This window comes from Lampetra planeri, chromosome 78 (genome assembly GCF_965212315.1).
Source record: "Lampetra planeri chromosome 78, kcLamPlan1.2.h2, whole genome shotgun sequence".
NCBI classification, from domain to species: Eukaryota; Metazoa; Chordata; class Hyperoartia; order Petromyzontiformes; family Petromyzontidae; genus Lampetra; species Lampetra planeri.
This window is the reverse complement of record NC_136183.1, coordinates 3,474,271-3,495,400: the sequence shown is the minus strand read 5'-3', so window position 1 is coordinate 3,495,400 and position 21,130 is coordinate 3,474,271.

Sequence of the window (21,130 nt, the reverse complement as noted above, 5' to 3'; positions counted from 1 at the left end):
CTCCCCGTGGTCGCGTGGATTTTCCTCCGGATCCTCAGGGTTTTCCCCTCCACGTTTACAGTCAACATCACCACGCGTTTAGAGTATTTGACCGACAGACATTTCCACACGTTGATAAGCCACTTTGTTGTGGGAAGGTCGCTTCTGAAAACAAGAGCGGTATAGCAGCTGAAGTGGGCTTGGCCTGGTAAGATACAAAAAAAACTGTAGAAATATTTAAAAGAAACAAAGTTTCAAAGTAGTGAGCCAGATGAAGACAAATTAAACTTAAGCAGATAATTAAAGCAAATGCAATCAGGCGAGGGCAGGAGGCAAGGCCCCGCGTTGTAATGTTCCAGCCTGGACATCGATTCCATACTCGCTGCTACTCAATTGATATCCCTACGAGAGAGACGGAGCGAGGCTCTACCTGGGTAAACAACAACAACAACCACGACAACAACAACCACGACAACAACAACCACGATGTGAACTTCTCACCTCGGATCTCAGTGAGCGCGCGCGCACTGCAGCAGCTTCCGGATATATCCGGCCGTCACGCGGCAGCAGGAGGTGACATGACGTCACTAGCGGGGTTCATTACACAATCCCCTCCCCCAACAAGCAGCGGTGGAATTGAATAAATTATGTTAATAGTTCGGGCCCATGTGGGGTGATTGGGCTTGGCTGCTGAACCCGTCGCAATGAACGAGCGACTGTATTTATGAATAAATTATGTTAATGAACCGTCAGTGACTGGGCGTAGCTTTGCCCAAAAAAATATTTTACTGGTAGGAACCTCCTGGTTACACCAGCCCACAGGGGATTATTCTGTCCGTCCATCCGTCGTGCAGGGAGGGGCTGGGTGGGGACGGAGGGGCTGAGTGGGGAGGGGCTGGGTGGGGAGGGTGGGGAGGGGCTGGGTGGGGAGGGTGGGGAGGGGCTGGGTGGGGAGGGTGGGGAGGGGCTGGGTGGGGAGGGGCTGGGTGGGGAGAGTGTGGAGGGACTAGGTGGGGAGGGTGGGGCTGGGTAGGGGGTGGGGAGGGGGTGGGGAGGGGGTGGAGAGGGGGTGGGGAGGGTGGGGAGGGGGTGGGGAGGGTGGGGAGGGGGTGGGGAGGGTGGGGAGGGGGGTGGGGAGGGTGGGAAGGGGGTGGGGAGGGTGGGGAGGGGCTGGTCACCCCGTGGTGCCCTCATAAAACTTAACGTTTAACCTACTCACGCCGGCTTGTGGCCGCCCTCACAGTCGGGCATATTTTCGGACTACACCACGCCGCCGTTGACCCTGGCCATTGACCGAGCAACCCAACTTTCCTACCAGCTCCCTCCGCAGGAATGTGTTTACTGGAACGGAAATCCGAAGTGACCAACCAGACGTCACGCTCAAAAGCGCGGTCGAGGGGGGGTTGGGGGGTTGAATACCTTGGTGACATGACGTCACTAGCGGGGTACAGCTCTCCCTGGCGTCTCACGCCGACAAGTTAATGAGTGGTGACGTCAGAGAGCGAAGTCAGGGTTAGAGTTTAAGTTTATTTAGATTACATTTCTATTGTTGCCTCTCTTGAACAGAGACCCCTTGGGTGCGTGAGTTCAACAACAACGTGAACATTATTGTGTGTGTACACTGTGTGTGTGTACACTGTGTGTGTACAAACTGTGTGTGTGTACACTGTGTGTGTGCACACTGTGTGTACAAACTGTGTGTGTGTGTGTACACTGTGTGTGTATACACTGTGTATACAATGTGTATGTGTACACACTGTGTGTGTGTACACTGTGTGTACAAACTGTGTGTGCGTGTACACTGTGTTGGCACAGTCGGGGGTACAGGTGATGCATCGGCCAGTCAGCTGAGTCAGTCGACCCATGGCACCTGAGTCAACCCCGTGCACATAGCCTGGCACAAGCGCCATGGTGACGTCACCGCCACTTAGTGGCGAATGGCGGTTGTTGTTCTTGTTACTGTGTGTGTCCGGCAAAACAACCCCCTACCTCCTCGTGGTGCCGGACGGGCAACGTTATCGTGGACAGTGCTGTGGGGGGAGGGCCAATTCCTATTAGACTTTCCCCTGGGAGCTCTGGACGGGTGCGAGAGGGTGGTACTCCCTCCACCTTCAATTAATTACCACTAAACCACGTCTAAGATATCTAATTAATAAGCTTGTGCCGGAGGCCCCGGAGGGACAGGTGTCTATGACGTCTCCTGCTTAAACCCCATCTGACGGAGCTAGGAGATTGAATCTCTACCTCCAGAAACAACAAAAAACCACTACGGATGGCCACGTGGAATGTGCAAACGCTCACTGCGGAGGAGAGGCTGCCACTCCTCTGTCGGGCACTGGACCGGTACCGCCTGGATCTCTGTGACATTCAGGCGGTCCAGTGGACCGGCTCTGGCTCCAGCCACTATGAGGGTGGACAGTCCTCTGCTCAGGGCAGGAGACTACTAAACAACAGGGAGTGGCTCTTCTTCTGAACAAAAGAATGAAGGCGGTGTGGGAGCGTGGCGGTGAGGTGTGGAAAGCTATGAGCCCAGGCTACTTCGGGCTCGCCTTCCCATCAACCGGATGTGAGGAGTGGTGGTCGTGGTTACTTATGCCCCCACTGAAGACGAACATCTGTGGAGAGATGCAGGCAAGGCCGATGTGTCAGATGCCTTCTATGACCTCCTGTCACAGGTGCTAGCTAAAGTGGCCCCTCGGGATAGTCATCTTGTTGGGTGACTTCAATGCCCGAGTTGGTCATGATACTGGCACTTGGTCTGGAGTGATTGGAAGGCTTGGGCCAGATTAGCTCAATAACAACGGCAGGAGGCTGCTAGATTTTTGTGCAGCCCATGGGCTTGTAGTTACCAACATGCTCTTCCGGCATCGGCGCATCCACACAACAACATGGATGCACGCCGGGTCCAAGCAAGAACATCTGCTGGGCTACATAGTGACGGACCAGCAGATGCGAGCCCATGTCCTTGACACCAGGACCTACCGTGGAGCTGATCTGCCCTCTGACCATCGACTTGTCATCTGTAAGATGCGCCTGCCATTCTTCCACTCCGGTGGTGGGTGTACACCCAGGACCCCATTCCAAACTAAGGTGGCCTGACCTCAGCTAGCTAATGAAAGTTGCAAGCGAGAATTTCATCATCGCTTGTGGCTGGGGTTGGCATCGTCCCCCACTCCTCCAGATGTCGAGGGTAAGTGACTCATGCAGGTGCAATGGCTGCTTAGTACGCAATCCAGACCTCCCCAGAAACCCTGGCTGACAGAGGAGGTGTTCAGGGTAGTAATAAGTTCGGCTTTCACTTCTCAATGATGTTTGCTGTCGACGATTATCAAACTCTAATTGTTGAATTCATAATGCAGTGATATAACTGCGCCACCGCTCCTCACATAGATAAAGTCTTACATACACATACATTGCACGTGGATCATTAACATGTGCTATAAAAAAACAGTCACCATTCCAATCAGATGCTTACCCTGGTTTCTCACCGTTCGTGGCTCCGCCCCCTACCTGCCAACCCATCTGTGTTGTGTGTGTCTTAACTGCTATCTCTGCCTCGCTGTGCGCTGCGTTGCACCGCTCGCTGAGTAGTTAACCTCGCGTCCAATAAACCCTCAGAGCCAGGATGAACATCTGACTCCAAACGTCATTTATTTAATTTAACGAGGTAAAACTGGTAAGAAAACAGCACAGATACAACATCTGTTAATACACGGAAACACTGTGAGGGTCGCTGGCCCCCGAGATCCCTCCCTCGGTACCCCTAACGGCCGGGTTAACCTCATTACTCGCCCCCTCGCTGCTAGGCGAACCGCTGCTGGGTTCTTCACCCATGGGGTGAGAGCCGTCGCTCAAGGATTCCCCTCCCCCGCGGGTCCGCGTAGTAGGCATGGTTAATTACGTACACGCACACCCACCCACAGCTCTGCGCGGCACTCACTCAACCCTGACCACTCACGTTAGGATCGCGCACCTGTATTATACACGTCGTGAACGTGCGCGCACACACACATACAGCTCCACACGCGATACCCACTCTTGCGCCGCTCTGCGCCGCGCTCGCTGCCCGCTGGCCGCTCACGTTATGATCGCGCACCAGGGGTACGCCGATTACGCACGCCGCGAGCTTACGCATACACAGAACCACACGCGTTCACACTTATAACACGAGATCACACGAGGCCACGATCAGCTATTAATGATTTATTGTCTGCTACCTGGGACTGGTGTTAAATCAGTGAGTCGACGAGGCTGGCCTACGCTGATACCTCTATACCTATTCCCGATTTATCTGCTATGATTCTAATTTACCTTCTTACTCACTGTTAAGTGTCCACGGCGGTCCGCTGATCCTTGTGCTAACAGCGTACCTTGGTGCGTCGCACGGACGTCCGGGTCGCTGGCTGGAGCTGCGTCTGGTCGCCTGGCGCTGGAGTAAGAGAGCGATTTCCCCTTTGCGCTCCCCATTTATCCTGATTCCCGGACTCGGGCCCCTACCCCCTTCCCACGCACCGTGCGCCTTCGCTATGCTAATTAATCCTCTGTCCGCGCGGCGTAAACTCCAAACAATGGCACGCGCCCCCCTCGCCCGGGCCAGGCGGCTCCGCGGTGCCTTTGTTCCGCTAATCAATGAGCGACCTGCACGGCGCAAATTCCAATCAATCCCTTTCTCACGCACCGTGCGCCTTCGCTATTATTGCAGTTCAGATGCGCTGCGTGTTTTCTAATGATGCTCCTCCATCACAACGCTTATTCCCTCTGCCTGCCCCGTCGATACTTGCGTGTGTGGGGGGAAATGCGCCTCAACCGCGGTGGCCGAATGCCCCACGCCGCGACCACACCATATTAAGGCCGGTCGCAGTGCCGCGGTGCCACGTAGCACGGGGGAGGTCATCCAATTCCCTGATCGCCGGAAACCGTGAGAGTTAATCCTGATAAGGGTTTCTCGGATAAAAACCGGTCGATCAGGTGACCTTCCCTTCCAGCTCTATGGGGGGGGGGGGGAAATGCGTGCGGGTGTGTTCATGTGAGGTGAGGTGAGGGGGACGCGGGGTCGGCTCCGTCGCTTGGTGGTGGCGAGGTCGTAGGTGGGGCGCCTGCTGAACGGCTTCGTGGCGGCGGAATGACATAGCCCCCCGAGGTGCCAGTCCCCGTCCCGGGTTGGCTGGAGCACCTCGCCTGGGTTGCCCCCATGAGGTATCGCCGCGGGGTCCGCGGGATTCGCCCGGCCCTTGTGGCTGGCCTCGGGGGTGGCGGCTCCGTCTCCTGGCGCTCCGGCGGTGGTCTCCTCCTCCATTCCAACGGCTCCCCTCGGCCTCTGGCACCTGCGGGCTGGGGAACAAACTCAGAGGCGGTGGGGTTTAAGGGTCGCCGTCCTCGTCGCCCCCGGCCCCGCCCGGGGCCCCTCGGAGCCCGGGGCTCCGTGGGGCCCATATACTGCGCGAGGCCCCCGGGCACGGGGGGTGGGGGGACCCCGGGGTTTCGGGGGTACTTGGACGGCGGGGCTCCCCCCCTCGGTGGCTGCTCGCCACGGCTTCAGTCGGCGGATGTTGACCACCATCTCCCGGCCCCTCTCTCCTCCCTGAATCAGCACCGTCCATGGTGAGATCTGCCGTCTCACAATCCAGGGTCCTCGCCAGTAGGTGGTCAGCTTCCCCACCTGTCCGGCACCGACGCGGGGAGTGTACAGCCACACCTCGGAGCCCGCAGTGTAGAAGGGGGGCTCCATACGGGGTCGGGCGCCCTGCTCTTGCCGCTGGTGCGCGGCCTCTCCGTGCGGGTAGGCTCGGCCCCTGGCCCCTCGCAGGGTCTCCAGCAAGTGCTCCATGGGGTGGCTCCCTTCCTCCCGTTGCGGCGGAGGGACACTGAACAGCAGATCTGCGGGAAGGCGAGACTCGCGACCAAACATCATTAGGAACGGGGTCTGTCCTGTAGATGTGTGAACGGCGGTGGTGTAGGCGAACAGGGCATAGGGGAGGTGTTCGTCCCAGTCCTGTTGATTCGCGGCCGCCATGCGTTTAAGCTTCCCGGCCAGAGTCTGGTTCATCCTCTCTACCATCCCGTTCGCCTGGGGGTGATATGCCGTGGTTCGGTCCTTCTGGATCCCGAACTCTCGGCACAGCGCCTGGAATAGTTCGGCCTCGAATTCACTACCCTGGTCGGTAATGACTCGTTCGGGGATCCCGCACTTAAGTACGTAGTTTTCCATGAAGGCCCGGGCCACTACGAGGGCTGTTTTATCTGGGATAGCCACCGCCAACGGGGGTAGCGGGTGAAGTACTCCACCGCTACGAGAATATATCGGTTGCCCCGGTGGGATCGCGGAAAGGGCCCCTGCAGGTCGATTCCGACCAACTGATTCGTCCAACTGACTCGGAACGGCCTCAGGGGTACCTGGTACCTCGCCGGCTTATGCCCACACTGCTGACAGGCCCGGCAGCCCTGCACCCAGGCGGCCACATCTTGCGCCAATTTAGGCCAGAGATACTGGCGACGCAGAGTCTCCCGGGTGCGCCGTTCCCCATCATGACACCCGAGCGGGTGGTCGTGTACCAGTCGTAGTAGTTGGGGTCGCACATGGGCGGGAACGCAGATGCACCCCGGCTGCCCAGCGTCGGCCAGTTCCCTCACCACCCCGTTTTCTACACACAACCGGGCATACAAACCGCTCCAGGGACCTGGTAGTGCATCCTTCTTCTCTCGCAGTGCCGCCTCCACCGCCGCCAGATCCGGATCCCGCTGCTGGGTTTGTCACAGCTGCTCGTCGTCCAAGCCCGGGAAGGCGCAGCCGACATCCTCTTGGATCCGCCCGGTCGGGGTGGGATGATCCGTCTGTCCCCGGGCTCCTTCTGCAGGGGTTCCTGCGGCGCACACCGCACTCTCTCTCGGGGGGGGAAGTTTAGTTTCCGCGCGCTCCTTGGGTTCTGCTGCCTGTCGGCAGCGTCCCCCCGTGAAGCATGGGCAGGCGTCTCCCTCCCTCGTCTCAGCGCGCACCGCGGGCCGCCTTGACAAGGCGTCCGCGTTCGCGTGTGTCCGCCCCGCTCGGTACTCGATCTGCAGGTTGTACTCCTGCAGCTGCGCCAGCCATCGAGCCATCTGCCCCCGCGGTTCCTTGAATGTAAGGAGGAACTGCAGTGCATAATGATCGGTGCGCACACGACATCTCCTGCCGTAAAAGTACGGTCGGAACTGTTTACACGCGAAAATCACGGCATACAGTTCCTGACGGGTTACGCAATAGTTCAGCTCGGCCCCGCTCAGGGCCCGACTGGCGTACGCGATGACCCGCTCCGTCCCACCCTGCACTTGCGACAGCACCGCGCCCAGCCCACTGCTGCAGGCGTCAGTGTCCAAAATAAAATCGGTGGTGAAATCTGGGAAAGCCAAGGTGGGGGTGTGGGTGAGGTGGTCTTTGAGTGTGGTGAAAGCCGTCTGGCAGGCCTCCGACCACTGATAGGGGTTCTTAGGGGAGGTGAGTTGGGTGAGGGGGCGTGCAATCTCACTGAATCCCTTTACAAATCGACGGTAATAAGTGGCGAGTCCCAAGAATGACCTGATCTCCGTCAGGTTCCTCGGCCGCGGCCAATCCACTACGGCACGCACCTTCTCGGGATCGGTGCTCACCCCTGCCTCGCTGACTCGGTGTCCGAGGTACCCCACCTCGCGCTGCGCAATGTAACACTTACGCGGCTTGAGCTTGAGATGGGCTGCTCGCAGTCGCTGGAATACTTCCCGCAGCCTGGACCAGTGTTCGGACGGCGACCTACTGAACACTATTACGTCGTCCAGGTAAATCAGGCACTGTTCCCACTGCAAGCCCCGCATCACCAACTCCATCAAACGCTGGAACGTCGCGGGCGCGTTAGTCAGTCCGAACGGCAACACTCGAAACTCAAACAGGCCCATCGGGGTGGTGAATGCTGTTTTTGGCCGATCCTCCTCCGTCATCTCCACCTGCCAGTAACCGGACGCCAGATCGAGGGTGGAAAAATACCGCGCTCCTGCGAGACTGTTGAAGGTGTCATCGATGCGTGGGATGGGAAAAGCGTCGCCGAGGGTGACTGCGTTCAATTTTCGGTAATCAACGCAGAACCGAGTCGATCCGTCCTTTTTCGTTACCAGTACCACCGGGGCAGACCAAGGGCTCGCGGAGGGCTGGATTATGTTATCGCGTAGCATATCCGTGACTGCCTCTTTGATCTGGGTCCGTTCAGGCGCGCCCACTCGGTATGCGGGGAGTTTGATGGGTCGGGCTGCACCTGTGTCAATTTGGTGCTTGACCAGGTCGGTCCGGCCCACGTCCGAATCGTGCTCACTGAACACGTCGGCGTACTCCCGCAATAACCCGCGCAGCTGATCGGCCTCCCCCTTAGGTAAGGCTGCCCAAGACACATGTAACGCATCCTGCAGTGGAACAATCTCGGCTCGGGGGGTCGGGCCGACCCGCCAGGCCAGATCCTGGCTGTCCTCGGGGCGGCCAGGGTCCTCCGCCCAGAGTGCGAACACCGAGTCGTTCGAGTGGCGAGCGTGCAGGGGGTGTACGGTGGCTACCGGGGTGCGTCGTCGTATCATTTCCGGGGTACTGTGTGGGTTAAACACACGTATAAACAGCCGGCCCCCATCTGCGTTTACCAGTGTGGCTGACCCCACCACCCCGTATCGCGATGCCAACTCCGGGTGAGGAGTCAGCATTACCTCGCCCGATGGTCGGTGGGTTGGGTCGGTGGAGAGGGTTGCCACTGGCACCAGCATCTCGGCGAGAGGCCCGATGGTGACGGCCGACACCAGCGTAGCGGCCACGGGTGTGAAGCGTGGGCGATTCGGCTCCTGTCCTAGGAACGGAATCCGCTCCCCGCTGCCCTCCACCGTAGCGCATCGTTGGCGGGGCTTTACGTTAAGTCCCAACTTTTCCAGGAGGTCCGTTCCTGCAATGCACTCGTGGCACAACACACTCGAAACGTAGAATTCCTGTGTGCACACCTGGTTTCCTAGACGGACCTCGAGGGAGACCTTCCCCAGCAACCCCATCCCGGCTCCGTTTGCCGTGTGCAGCGCGCGATCCGGGGCCTGCAGGCAGCCCACGTCCACCCCGAGCATGCTGCAGTGCGCGGCGCTCATGAGAGAGGCCACGGCGCCCGTGTCCAGCAGGATCCGGGTGCGCTGCCCGTTCACCTGGCCTTCCACCAGCAACGTGGCTCCCGTTATCCCTGCCACCAGCTCCCGCAGCCAATCGCCCGAGGTCCCCGCGCCCTTGGGTGTTGTCATTGTAACCTGTTTATGGATCACTCGCTCGCCATTATTACCGTCTTTTTGCATCGGGACCGCTTCGATTGCACCCCTAGATGGTCCACTCTCTAGGGGGCGTTGGGGGTTTAACCCCGGCGCGTTTCTAGCGCGGGCGATCTGCGGACAGTCTCTCACGAGATGCCCTCGCCGGTCACACAGGTAACACGCACGGGGGGCCGTCCCGTAGGAGCCCCCCCGTCCGTTCCCTATCCCCCCTCCGGCACGCCGCTGCCCCGACTCTGCCTCTAGTCGAGCCACTCTCCCAGTTAATCCTCCTACCTCGGCCTGGACCGTCTCTACCATTGTCTCCAGCGCAGTCATGTGTGCCCGTACTTGGGTTACCTTGTTGTCTACTTGGGTTACCCTGTCACCTACCTGGGTTACCCTGTCGCCTACCTGGGTTACCTGGCCGGAGACATCCTTTATACCCGTTTGTATACCGGCAACCCATCCCGGGGTTGTCTCGCAGGACACTGGAGGCTCTCTTTCCCGGCCCCTTACCGTCCTCGCGAGCTCCTGTTCCTCCTCCTCGTCTTCCGAGAGCAGGCTCGCAATGGCGCGCTCTCGTCCCAGCCCCCGGAGCTGCGCGCGTTCGCTGTGAATTCTTTCACACTTACGTGCGCGCTCGACAAGGGCGTTAAAGGGAAGACGTGGGCAGCTCATGTCTGGCTGCCACCACGCCGTGCGAGACAGGTACCGCTGGATTTTCTCGGCGGCCAGTTCCTCAATAACATCAGTTGCGTACCCCGGGCGTGCGATCTTTGTTAACTCGCGCACATCCTCGGCGTAATCACGTAGATCCTCGCCAGGTTGACGACGGCGCGCCTCTAAGGCCGATTTTGCTTCCTCCTCGTCACGCGTGCCAAAACGCTGATCGAGTCGGCGCATCAGCTCCTCTAGCTGTGTCTGTGCGCTCGCGGGTAACGCTTCTACAAAATCGGCTGCTCGCCCATCAAGATTCATATTAAGTTGACGTACTGCCTGCGCGTCCGTCCATCCATTAATTTCCTTGGCCCCTAAGAGATTGCGGGCGAATGCCTTCCACGAAGGGGCCCCCCGGCCGGTAAATATTAGTCTTATTTTAGCGTGAGGTAACGCGGGGGTCCGTACCGCTTTTGACACCAATTTGTGAGGGTCGCTGGCCCCCGAGATCCCTCCCTCGGTACCCCTAACGGCCGGGTTAACCTCATTACTCGCCCCCTCGCTGCTAGGCGAACCGCTGCTGGGTTCTTCACCCATGGGGTGAGAGCCGTCGCTCAAGGATTCCCCTCCCCCGCGGGTCCGCGTAGTAGGCATGGTTAATTACGTACACGCACACCCACCCACAGCTCTGCGCGGCACTCACTCAACCCTGACCACTCACGTTAGGATCGCGCACCTGTATTATACACGTCGTGAACGTGCGCGCACACACACATACAGCTCCACACGCGATACCCACTCTTGCGCTGCTCTGCGCCGCGCTCGCCACCCGCTGGCCGCTCACGTTATGATCGCGCACCTGGGGTACGCCGATTACGCACGCCGCGAGCTTACGCATACACAGTACCACATGCGTTCACACTTATAACACGAGATCACACGAGGCCACGATCAGCTATTAATGATTTATTGTCTGCTACCTGGGACTGGTGTTAAATCAGTGAGTCGACGAGGCTGGCCTACGCTGATACCTCTATACCTATTCCCGATTTATCTGCTATGATTCTAATTTACCTTCTTACTCACTGTTAAGTGTCCACGGCGGTCCGCTGATCCTTGTGCTAACAGCGTACCTTGGTGCGTCGCACGGACGTCCGGGTCGCTGGCTGGAGCTGCGTCTGGTCGCCTGGCGCTGGAGTAAGAGAGCGATTTCCCCTTTGCGCTCCCCATTTATCCTGATTCCCGGACTCGGGCCCCTACCCCCTTCCCACGCACCGTGCGCCTTCGCTATGCTAATTAATCCTCTGTCCGCGCGGCGTAAACTCCAAACAATGGCACGCGCCCCCCTCGCCCGGGCCAGGCGGCTCCGCGGTGCCTTTGTTCCGCTAATCAATGAGCGACCTGCACGGCGCAAATTCCAATCAATCCCTTTCTCACGCACCGTGCGCCTTCGCTATTATTGCAGTTCAAATGCGCTGCGTGTTTTCTAATGATGCTCCTCCATCACAACGCTTATTCCCTCTGCCTGCCCCGTCGATACTTGCGTGTGTGGGGGGAAATGCACCTCAACCGCGGTGGCCGAATGCCCCACACCGCGACCACACCATATTAAGGCCGGTCGCAGTGCCGCGGTGCCACGTAGCACGGGGGAGGTCATCCAATTCCCTGATCGCCGGAAACCGTGAGAGTTAATCCCGATAAGGGTTTCTCGGATAAAAACCGGTCGATCAGGTGACCTTCCCTTCCAGCTCTATGGGGGGGGGGGGGAAATGCGTGCGGGTGTGTTCATGTGAGGTGAGGTGAGGGGGACGCGGGGTCGGCTCCGTCGCTTGGTGGTGGCGAGGTCGTAGGTGGGGCGCCTGCTGAACGGCTTCGTGGCGGCGGCATGACAACACCAACACAATGAATGAACACCACAGCATCATAACATTGTCTTAGATAACATGTTTTTCAACAATAAATCCTGGATGGACCAGGCCCCTACATTACCACTGAATAACTATACAAGAGCATAAGCTGCTGTGTTACATAAAGGCACATCTTGTATTTGTGATGCCGCCGCCACGAAGCCGTTCGGTAGGCGCCCCATCCCCGACCTCGCCACCACCAAGCAACAGAGCCAACCCCTCGTCCCCCTCACCTCACCTCACATGAACACACCCGCACGCATTTCCCCCCCCCCCCATAGAGCTGGAAGGGAAGGTCACCTGATCGACCGGTTTTTATCCGAGAAACCCTTATCGGGATTAACTCTCACGGTTTCCGGCGATCAGGGAATTGGACGGCCTCCCCCGACGCTACGTTGCACCGCGGCGCTGCGACCTGCCTTAAGATGGTATGGCCGCGGCGAGGGGCATTCGGCCACCGCGGTTGAAGCGCATCCCCCACACACACCACCCACGTGTCGACGGGGCAAGCAGGGGAGGGACGGGACAGCATGAGTAGCGGGACCGCAGGGGCTCTTGCGCATAGTCACGGATGGTTGGGATAATTACGCTTGAGCGCGCAGGCACCATTGTTAGGGAGGGAAAGGGATTAATTAGAATTTACGCCGCGCAACGCCGCACACTGATTAGCATATCACAGGCGCCCGGAACCGTGGTGCGCGTGCCAGGGGGGGGGCGCGAGCCCATTGTTCAGAGCCGACACCCTTTGAGGTAGGGAGGATAAATAGTGGGCGCAAAGGGGAAATCGGGGTCTCTCACTCCAGCGCGAGGCGACGATACGCAGCTCCAGCCCAGCGACCCGGACGTCCGTGTGACGCACCGAGGTACGCTGCGAGCAGGGGATCAACGGACCGCCGTGAGCACCTAACAGTGAGTAAGGAGGTGAATTATAATCATAGCAGATAAATCGGGAATAGGCATAAAGGTATCAGCGTGGGCCAGCCTCGTCGACTCACTGACTTAGCATCAATTCGCGAGTAGCAGATAATAAATCATTAATAGCGAAGCGTGGTCTCGCGTGATCTTGTTGAGCAGTGTGTCGCGTGGGGAGCTGCGTGTGTGTGCGTGCGGCCACCCCGTGCGCGATACAGGTGCGCGATCATAACGCGAGTAATCAGGGGTGAGTGTAGTGCTGCGGCTCGCCTCGGGGGAGCGCTGCGCAGAGCGGCGCGAGAGCGGGTGTCGCGTGGGTTCACTCCGTGTGTGATACAGGTGCGCGATCATAACGTGAGTTGAGTTGGAGTGCGCGGAGCGGCGTGTGTGGGTGCGCGTGTGTACACAGTAGTTCGCCACCTGAGTGAGCGCTGCGGAGAGCGGCGCACGAGTGGGTGTCGCGTGTGTGCAGGTGTGTGCGCTCGTGGTGTGGGGGAAGGGGTCGGTGCGCCCGCAGATCCCCGCTCCGTCTGTCGCCGCCGGGACTCGCGTAGTGTGAGGGCAGCGTCGTTCGCCCTCCGACCCCTGACCCCCGTTTAATAGCGCGTGAGCCGTGGAGAGACAACGCAGCGTTTGCAGGTGAACGAGAGCGGGCGGCAAGCTATGCCTCTCACACGAGCTCGCGGAGGGACGGACCAGGGAGGGGAGCCGTCGGGCGATGAGCCCAGCGACGGCAGCAGCTACTCGCAGAGTAGCGAGGGGTCGGCGCACGGCGGGGCCCCTGCCATACGCACGGAGCATGGAGGGACTTCGGGGGCCAGCGACCCCGACAAATTGGTGTCAGAAGTCGTACGAACCCTCACATCTTCACGGGAAGGTAGCGCGTTACTCCACACAAAGGTAAGGCATGTGTTCACCGGCCAGGGGACCCCTACATGGAAAGCGTTTTCCCGCAATATCTTAGGGGCTAAAGAGCTTAATGGCTGGTCGGACGCGCAGGCGTTACGACATCTTACGTTGAACCTGGAGGGGCGGGCAGCCGACTTTGTAGAGGCACTACCCGAAAGCGCGCAAACCCAACTAGAGGAACTAATGCGTAGATTAGATCGGCGTTTCGGCACGCGCAACGTGATACAAGCAAAGACGGCCTTAGAGGCGCGCCGACGCGAACCCGGCGAGGACTTCCGAGACTACGCCGAGGACGTGCGATCACTAACCCGGATCGCCCGCCCAGAGTTCGCGAAGGAGGTCATTGACGCGCTAGCTGCAGACAAGCTACTCAGGTACCTAGCTCGCACCGCATGGTGGCAGCCCAAAAGGGGTAGCGCAGGCCTCCCCTTCGATACCCTAGTCGAGCAAGCACTGGAGTGTGAGGAGCTCTCCAGCGAACGCGCGCAGCTCCGAGGGTCGGGACAGGAGTGCACCGTGGCGAGCCTCATCCCTGACGAGGAGGAGGATGAGGAGGAGCCCGCCAGCCCCATAAGGAGACGGGCAAGAGAGCCCCAGAGACCCCGCGAGACGACCCCGGGGTGGGTAGCCGGGTTACAGACCGGCATGGGAGATATTGCTGGCCGGGTAGACCGAATGGACGGTAAGGTAACCCAAGTAGGTGAGAGGGTAACCCAAGTACGCGAGGAAGCGAATAAAAATGTGAAGACCATCCAGTCTGAGATGGGTGAACTACACTCCACAGTAGGGGGGCTGGCCGGGAAGGTATCCCAATTAGAGTCCGAGTTAGAACAACTGCGTACATTGAGAGGGAGCGGGCAGGGGGCCCACTACGGAGCCGCCACCCCTCCCCGGACGTGTTATGTGTGCGACCGTCGAGGGCATCTCAGGAGGGACTGCCCTCAGCTCGCCCGTGCGAGGCAGATGCATAGGTCAAACACTAAGGCCCCCCTAGAGAGGGGACCACCGGGGGATGAAATCGACGTAGACCCGACCCAAACCAGCTGTAATGATAATGGCGAGCGAGCGATCTCCACACAGATTCCAGCCACGACACCAAGGAACGCGGCGACTCCTGGCGACTGGCTGCGGGAGCTGGTGGCGGGAATCACGGGGGCCACGTCGCTGGTGGAAGGGGAGGTAAACGGAGTGCGTACCCGAATCCTGCTGGACACGGGGGCGGTGGCCTCGCTCGTGAGCGCAGCGCACTGCAGCGCGATCGGGGTCGACGTGCGTCACCTGCAGGCACCGGACCGCGCGCTGCACACGGCGAGCGGAGCCGGAATGGGGCTGCTGGGGAGAGCCACCCTAGAGGTCCGCATAGGCAGTCAGGTGTGCACCCAGGAGTTCTACGTGTCGAGTGCGTTGTGTCACGAGTGTATCGCAGGTACCGACCTCTTAGAACAGCTGGGACTCAACGTGCAACCCCACCAGCGATGCGCCACCATGGAGAGCAACGGCGAGCGGATACCGTTCCTGGGACGAGAACCAACGCGCCCCCGCTTCGCACCTGTGGCCGCTATCCTGGCGACGGCAGTCACCATCGGGCTGCTCACCGAGATGCTGGTGCCGGTGGCAACATCCCCCACCGACCCCGCGCTCCGACTATCAGGAGAGGTAATGCTAACTCCTCACCCGGAGTTGGCAAAACGGTATGGGGTCGTGGGATCGGCCACGTTGGTAAACGCAGATGGGGACCGATTGTTTATGCGGATGTTTAACCCCCACAGTACCCCAGCGATACTGCGACGGCGCACCCCGATAGCCACCGTACACCCCCTGCACGCACGCCACTCTAACCACTCGGTGTTCGCACTCTGGGCTGAGGACCCCGGTCGTTCTGAGGGTGACCAGGACCTGGCCTGGCGAGTCGGCCCGACTCCCCGAGCCGAGGTCGTTCCCCTGCTCGACGCGTTACATGTACCATGGGCGGATTTACCTAAGGGAGAGGCCGATCGGCTGCGCGAGTTACTGCGGGAGTATGCCGACGTATTCAGTGAACACGACTCGGACGTGGGTCGGACCGACCTTGTTAAGCACCAAATTGACACCGGTGCAGCCCGACCCATCAAACTCCCTGCGTACCGAGTGGGCACACCCGAACGCACCCAGATCAAAGAGGCAGTTGGGGACATGCTTCGCGATAACATAATTCAGCCCTCGGCGAGCCCCTGGTCAGCCCCAGTGGTACTAGTAACGAAAAAGGATGGGTCAACCCGGTTCTGCGTCGATTACCGTAAACTGAACGCAGTCACGCTCGGCGACGCCTTCCCCATACCCCGCATCGACGACACTTTTGACAGCCTCGCCGGAGCGCGATATTTTTCCACCCTCGATCTCGCGTCCGGGTACTGGCAGGTGGAGATGGCGGAGGAGGATCGGCCGAAAACCGCATTCACCACCCCGATGGGACTATTCGAGTTTCGAGTACTCCCGTTCGGACTCACCAATGCGCCCGCGACGTTCCAGCGGCTGATGGAGTTGGTGATGCGGGGTTTGCAATGGGAACAGTGCCTGATTTACTTGGACGATGTGATCGTGTTCAGTAGATCTTTGCCTGAGCATTGGTCCAGGCTACGAGAGGTGTTCCAGCGACTGCGAGCGGCTCATCTCAAGCTCAAGCCCCGTAAGTGTTACATCGCACAACGCGAGGTGGGGTATCTCGGACATCGCGTCAGCGAGGCAGGCGTGCGCACCGATCCGGAGAAGGTACGCGCCGTAGTGGAGTGGCCACGGCCAAGGAATCTGACGGAGATCAGATCATTTTTGGGGCTCGCCACCTATTATCGTCGATTTGTAAAGGGATTCAGCGAGATTGCACGCCCCCTCACCCAACTCACTTCCCCTAAGCACCCCTATCAGTGGACGGGGGCCTGCCAGACGGCCTTCACCACTCTCAAAGACCACCTCACCCACGCCCCCACCCTCGCTTTCCCCGATTTTACCACCGATTTTATTTTGGACACCGACGCCTGCAGCAGCGGGCTGGGCGCGGTGTTGTCACAGGTACAGGATGGGATGGAACGAGTCATCGCGTACGCCAGCCGGACCTTGAGTGGGGCCGAGCTTAACTATTGCGTGACCCGCCAAGAGTTGTACGCCGTGATTTTCGCATGTAAGCAGTTCCGGCCGTATTTGTACGGCAGGAAATGTCGCGTACGCACTGACCATTATGCTCTGCAGTTTCTTCTTACATTCAAGGAGCCGCGGGGGCAGATGGCCCGGTGGTTGGCGCAGTTGCAGGAGTACAACCTGCAAATCGAGTATCGGGCTGGCCGGACGCAAGCAAACGCGGACGCCTTGTCGAGGCAGCCCACGGTGTACGCCGAGACAAGGGTGGAGGAGGCCTGCCCGTGTTTCACGGGGGGACGCTGCCGGCAGGCAGCGGACCCTCGAGGGGCCGCGGCCACTGACCCCCCCCAGCGAGAGAGAGTGCAGTGTGCGCCACAGAGACCCTCACAGGTGGCACCGAGGATCCCGTCGACCGCCCGGCAAGCGCGGGACCCACGGCTCGGGACCCGGCGGATCACCCCGCCCCGATCGGACGGATCCAGGAGGACGTCGGCTGCGCCTTCCCGGGCCTGAACGACGAGCAGCTGAGACAGACCCAGCAGCGAGATCCCGATCTGGCGGCAGTGGAGGCGGCACTGCGGGAGGAAAAGAGCGCCCTACCAGGACCCTGGAGCGGTTTGTATGCCCGGTTGTGCGTACAGAACGGAGTGGTACGGGAGTTAACCGAGGCCGGCCAGCCGGGGTGTATCTGTGTTCCTGCCCAGGTGCGACCCCAGCTGCTACGGCTGGTGCATGACCACCCACTCGGGGGCCACGATGGGGAACGACGCACTCGAGAGACCCTGCGTCGCCAGTATCTCTGGCCCAAATTGGCACAAGACGTGGCGGCCAGGGTACAGGGCTGCCGCGCCTGTCAGCAGTGCGGGCCGAAACCGGCACGATACCAGGTACCCCTAAGGCTGTTCCGCGTCAGCCGCACAAATCAGCTGGTCGGGATCGACCTACAGGGGCCATTCCCGCGATCCCATCGAGGCAACCGGTATATCCTGGTCGCAGTAGAGTATTTCACCCGCTACCCCGTGGCAGTGGCCATCCCTGATAAAACGGCCTTGGTGGTGGCCCGGGCATTTGTGGAACATTACGTACTGAAGCACGGGATCCCAGAACGAGTCCTCACCGACCAGGGTAGCGAGTTTGAGGCCGAGCTGTTCCAGGCACTGTGCCGAGAATTCGGAATCCAGAAGGACCGAACCACAGCGTACCACCCCCAAGCGAACGGTATGGTGGAGCGCATGAATCAGACCCTAGCGGGGAAACTCAAACGTATGGCGGCCGCAAATCAACGGGATTGGGACGAACACCTCCCCTACGCCCTTTTCGCCTACGCCACCACCGTACACACGTCGACGGGACAAACCCCGTTTTTAATGATGTTCGGCCGTGAGTCTCGTTTACCCGCAGATCTGCTATTCGGCATCCCTTCCCCCCAGCCGGAGGAGGGAAGCCGCCCCGTGGAACACCTGTTGGAGACCCTGCGAGAAGCCCGAGGCCGAGCATACCCGCAAGGGGAAGCCGCGCATCAGCGGCAGGAACAGGGCACCCGACCCCGCATGGAACCCCCCTTATTCCTGACAGGCGCTAAGGTGTGGCTACACACCCCTCGCGTCGTGGCCGGGCAGGTGGGGAAACTGACGACCTACTGGCGGGGACCCTGGACCGTGGTGCGACAGATCTCCCCCTGGACGGTACTAATTTATGGCGGGGAGAGGGATCGGGAGACGGTGGTCAACGTCCGCCGCTTAAAACCGTGGAAAGCGGCCCCGGCGAGAGAGAAACCCGTCACCCAAAAGCCCCGAAATCCCAGAGTACCCGCACCCCTCGTGTTGGGGGGCCTCGCACACTACATGGGCCCCGCCGGGCCCCCGAGACGCCCCGATCCAGTCCGGAGACGGTGCGGACGACGGCCCCTAAACCCTTCCGCTGCTGAGTTTGTGCCCCAGCCCACAGGTGCCGGAGGACGGGGAGAGCCGCTGGAGTGGAGGAGGAGGCCGCCGCAGGAGCCACAGAGGACGGAACCACCCGCCCCGAGACCAGCCACCAGGTCCGGACGGATCCCCCGGACCCCGCAACGTTTCCTCGTGGGCGCGGCCCAAGCAAGGTGCTCCAGTCAACCCGGGACGGGGACTGGCACCTCGGGGGGCTATGTGATGCCGCCGCCACGAAGCCGTTCGGCAGGCGCCCCATCCCCGACCTCGCCACCACCAAGCAACGGAGCCAACCCCTCGTCCCCCTCACCTCACCTCACATGAACACACCCGCACGCATTTCCCCCCCCCCCCATAGAGCTGGAAGGGAAGGTCACCTGATCGACCGGTTTTTATCCGAGAAACCCTTATCGGGATTAACTCTCACGGTTTCCGGCGATCAGGGAATTGGACGGCCTCCCCCGACGCTACGTTGCACCGCGGCGCTGCGACCTGCCTTAAGATGGTATGGCCGCGGCGAGAGGCATTCGGCCACCGCGGTTGAAGCGCATCCCCCACACACACCACCCACGTGTCGACGGGGCAAGCAGGGGAGGGACGGGACAGCATGAGTAACGGGACCGCAGGGGCTCTTGCGCATAGTCACGGATGGTTGGGATAATTACGCTTGAGCGCGCAGGCACCATTGTTAGGGAGGGAAAGGGATTAATTAGAATTTACGCCGCGCAACGCCGCACACTGATTAGCATATCACAGGCGCCCGGAACCGCGGTGCGCGTGCCAGGGGGGGGGCGCGAGCCCATTGTTCAGAGCCGACACCCTTTGAGGTAGGGAGGATAAATAGTGGGCGCAAAGGGGAAATCGGGGTCTCTCACTCCAGCGCGAGGCGACGATACGCAGCTCCAGCCCAGCGACCCGGACGTCCGTGTGACGCACCGAGGTACGCTGCGAGCAGGGGATCAGCGGACCGCCGTGAGCACCTAACAGTGAGTAAGGAGGTGAATTATAATCATAGCAGATAAATCGGGAATAGGCATAAAGGTATCAGCGTGGGCCAGCCTCGTCGACTCACTGACTTAGCATCAATTCGCGAGTAGCAGATAATAAATCATTAATAGCGAAGCGTGGTCTCGCGTGATCTTGTTGAGCAGTGTGTCGCGTGGGGAGCTGCGTGTGTGTGCGTGTGGCCACCCCGTGCGCGATACAGGTGCGCGATCATAACGCGAGTAATCAGGGGTGAGTGTAGTGCTGCGGCTCGCCTCGGGGGAGCGCTGCGCAGAGCGGCGCGAGAGCGGGTGTCGCGTGGGTTCACTCCGTGTGTGATACAGGTGCGCGATCATAACGTGAGTTGAGTTGGAGTGCGCGGAGCGGCGTGTGTGGGTGCGCGTGTGTACACAGTAGTTCGCCACCTGAGTGAGCGCTGCGTAGAGCGGCGCACGAGTGGGTGTCGCGTGTGTGCAGGTGTGTGCGCTCGTGGTGTGGGGGAAGAGGTCGGTGCGCCCGCAGATCCCCGCTCCGTCTGTCGCCGCCGGGACTCGCGTAGTGTGAGGGCAGCGTCGTTCGCCCTCCGACCCCTGACCCCCGTTTAATAGCGCGTGAGCCGTGGAGAGACAACGCAGCGTTTGCAGGTGAACGAGAGCGGGCGGCAAGCTATGCCTCTCACACGAGCTCGCGGAGGGACGGACCAGGGAGGGGAGCCGTCGGGCGATGAGCCCAGCGACGGCAGCAGCTACTCGCAGAGTAGCGAGGGGTCGGCGCACGGCGGGGCCCCTGCCATACGCACGGAGCATGGAGGGACTTCGGGGGCCAGCGACCCCGACATATTCATCACACTGCATCCCAAATGTACAGTATTACACATAACACTAAATTGTGGATGAGATATTTCGTCATCCTTGCTCTCAGGATCGCAATAAAGGTACTTAGGTACAAGTTTGACTCGATTTATTAAATTACAAGTAACATTCACAAAAAGGAAAGTAGCAGGCTTCGTTATTAACTAGCACTCGTATTTATCATAACAATTTAACAGCATTATAAAGGCATTTACATCATTATAACGGTCATTATAACATTATAACAGCATTGCCAATATAAGAACATAAACGAACTTACAGACAATGCTTCTTAAAGTCCCACAATGGACAATTGCGGCTGGCTTCACTGGGACGCGATGTGTGCCGCCATCTTGAATTATGTGTGTAATGGCCGACGTCCGCGTGATTGAGCAGGAATCTTAAATCGCAACTTCCTGGTCACGTGACCAAAATTAGCATCAAAAACAGGAAATCCCTGTGTACATATGCCCCCCCCATCTGCCGTGAGGCAAAACCCCTGCCGTGAGGCAGAACAGTCTATAATCTGTTGCCTGCTTCTTTACCTCACTCAGTGTACTGCCAGCCTTTCATGTCGACTGTATCCTGCTTTTTCAGCTGCTGACCATATTGCCAGCTTTTTATG